General features: G+C 45.1%; 1 long non-coding RNA gene across 1 annotated transcript; it reads right to left on the bottom strand.

Annotated features, from left to right (window-relative positions):
• Positions 1-249: 249 nt before the first annotated feature.
• On the bottom strand, positions 250-1,089 carry LOC137862508 (uncharacterized). Its single transcript, XR_011100332.1, has 2 exons — positions 1,019-1,089; positions 250-967 (listed from the first exon to the last, which is right to left on the bottom strand). It is a non-coding gene; the product is annotated as an uncharacterized lncRNA (long non-coding RNA).
• Positions 1,090-3,149: the final 2,060 nt, after the last annotated feature.

Raw genomic sequence — 3,149 nt, 5'->3', positions numbered from 1 at the left:
ATACAAGCTAGATAAAAAGTTTAAACCTAACTCGGTCAGTTATGATGTTTGCTTTGAGAAAAAAATAAAATAAAAAAAAATCAGAAAACCTGGATTGCATTAGATTATCCAGCCTGCCAGGCCAGGCAAACATATCTATATATCTAGATGCCTAGATATATAGATATATATAATACTGCTCTTTGATTTTGCCAAATTACCTTACTGGATTTCCCTCGTTTTAAGAAAAAAGAATCCAAAGGCCAAAAGTAATCCAGTCTCATCAATTTATTTTTTAACACAGAGCTCTCCTGATAACCCTTGGCATATTGCTCTTACATGGTCAGAACAAGTGAAAAGAAAGACTTCCAGCTTCTGGCGAAGTTAAACCTCTTCCATTGCTCTTCAATACAGTGATAAATTGCTTCTCAATAAGAAGTTCACAGCCTGCCTCCACTAGGCAGAAGTATTATTTACATTCTTCCTCAGAGAACTTTAAATTAAAATCATTAACCACCTTACATGATTTAAGCCGCAAAGAAAACAATGTATGATTAAAAGTAGGTCACAGGAAAGTGACTGTAAAATTGAAATATAAATGAGCAATTTCAGACGACTACCCTCATCCCGCCATGCTTTGTGGTGCGTATTTCACCCTCCCCCAAAGTTTTAATAAAGGCATTGTACTGTCAGCACTTAGTAAATATTAAAATAATAATATATGCCATAATTACTTTCCAGACATTACTAACGTGTTCCGATCTGCATGGGGCTTGGTTCTCAAATTACACCAAAACCTTGAAGAGGAGAAAAATGGTTTCCTGTTCCTGCACCACTGCTGCCGGAGCCGGGTCAGCACAGGCCTGGGTGCCGAGGCCTGTCCTTGTCCTCAGCCCAGGGGGCAGATCCAGACATGGATTGAGCAGTTGGAGTAGGCTTCGTTTCGGCTGTTTTGTGCTCCCTGGGGCCTGGAAGAGAGGAGATTATACTTACAGAGAGACATTAATGCTGTCCCTCCCAGCTCAGAGGCATGGATTACCTGGTTGGAAAGGCCGTGTGTCCCGGCTGGGCCTAGAGCAAGCAGCTGCACAGATCTGTCAGGGGTTGTTTGCTTAGGCACAGAAACGTGTGTTTTAACATTACAAATGCACAGAAACGTGTTATGAACGGGATGGCCCAGCGTTTTGGCTCCACCTGTGCCAGCTGCAGGCTGCGTCCCTCGGCTTTCCTTTTCCTGTTTACTTGGGACAGAGCCATTGCTGTCACAGTGTGCTGCTGGGGCAGGGCAGAGCTGAGCTCGGGAGCAGGGATTTTGGAGGAGATAAGCAGTCGGAAGGGGGAGGAGGGCTTGCAACACCGCTGTTTGTCAGGGCCCATCACCGCAGACACACGGACCGGTGATTAATTGGGCAACTGGGGCATATCAGGCAGTTTCCTGACTTCTCATTTGTGTCCTGTTATCACGCGGAAGCTTTCGGAGAAGGAAACTAAAGGTAAGAGAAGAGACGCTGAAGCCCTTAGTCAACAGGAAAAGGCTTCCAGTGTCAGGGCTGCTGCGGACCCCAGGGTCAGCATCCTCTGGGCGAGCGTGTGCCGCGCTGCTGCGCACAGCTGGAGCCACAGACACCTTGGAACGATACCAAAAAGCCCAGCACGAGCAAGTCCTGCAGGAAGGTGTTAGCGGAATAACGTTCTGTAATGCCAAAGGGGTCAAGAAAAGCATTTCTTCTGATTTCTTTTTTTAGGTTACGTATTATTCCCACACCATTGCCTTAGATGCTTGAGATGGAAATGGAAGGATATTTAGATTGAGTAGTTTGGGCTAGAACTAGAGGTAAATGAAAACACAGGTTCTTGTTGTACATCCCCGTTGCATCAGGCATCTGCAGATGGGGCCTCAGAGCAGCACCAATGCTGCCAGGGCAAGGGGCAGTGAGCACGGGGGCTTCCTGCATGCCCCCGAGCAGCACTTCGGGCAGTGGGAGACAGGAACCAGGCTGGAAGAGGAACACGAACAGACCCCTGGGTGAGAAGGCACCAAAAAGGCCTTCAGCATATGGGGTTGTTGGGGTTCTCTCTCATAGGCAGAATTCCTCCTTGGGGCAGTCCTGGCACCACGGCGGTGTCATTCCGTGCCTCTCTGGTACGCGGGTCTGGGAGCACAGCTAAAGAAATGCATCGCCATTCCAGCTCACCTTTGCAAAGCAGTTTGCTTTTTAATTTTGCCAACTTTATCTTACATTCAGTATCTAATGCAGGACAACCCCATTTTTAAAAAGACTTAAAAAGAAATGTGTGTGTACTGATATGACAAATGTAATAAAACAATAGTTCTAATGGGAAGAAAAGCCAACACATTTGCAATTTTCTTTCCCACAATATGCAGTAATTCAGCAATCCCATCATGAGATAAGAATTACTTTGAGAATAATTTTCTTTTAATAGCTCTGTCTGAAACAAGGCAAATTTCTTTCCTAGTCATTACAGCTTCTGGCCTGCAGTAAATGGCTGGAGACTGAGGAAGAATTTAAAGGAAGCATCTTGCCATCACATACACAAACAATGCATACCATGACCATTTCTTCAGCAGATTTAAAACAGCATTCCCCATCCTTGGCCATGATGCTACTTGTGCACCACCTATTTAAACAAAGACTTGTTTGATGAAGAATCAAAGACTTGATTAATGCACTGAAAGATTCACTAATTAATTTCACTGATTTACGGAGCATGGGAGCATGGGCTGAAGCAAGCGATAACACTGATAGCAATAGCAAAAATATTTATTTACAGAGACAGAAAACCACACATGGCCAATAGAGCCAAGGATTTATGACTGTGGGGTATCTGGTGTGACATCTGATGCATATCTTAACAAGAATGAATGCCAAAAAAACAACACAGACTATTCCATCCAAAGCTACTTCAGTGTTACAATCCAGGGCCGCAGTCCCCAGTCCTTGCAGGCGGCAGGAACCAGCTGGAGGACCCAGAGAGGCTCTAAGTAACAACTGCTTGTTTCAAACAGGGATCCCGAATGAGATGTGAGATCTCACTAGCTGTGTTTGACCTCAGGGCTTCCAACGGCAGCTTCTTCAGTTTCAAGTTTCTGTACCTGTCACACCTAATATAAGCTTTCATCCTTTAAGTGCCCGCAGATCCTTAGCCCT

Source organism: Anas acuta, chromosome 11 (assembly GCF_963932015.1).
Source record: "Anas acuta chromosome 11, bAnaAcu1.1, whole genome shotgun sequence".
NCBI lineage: Eukaryota > Metazoa > Chordata > Aves > Anseriformes > Anatidae > Anas > Anas acuta.
The sequence above is the reverse complement of the archived record's forward strand: the minus strand, read 5'-3'. Positions and strand labels throughout refer to the sequence as shown.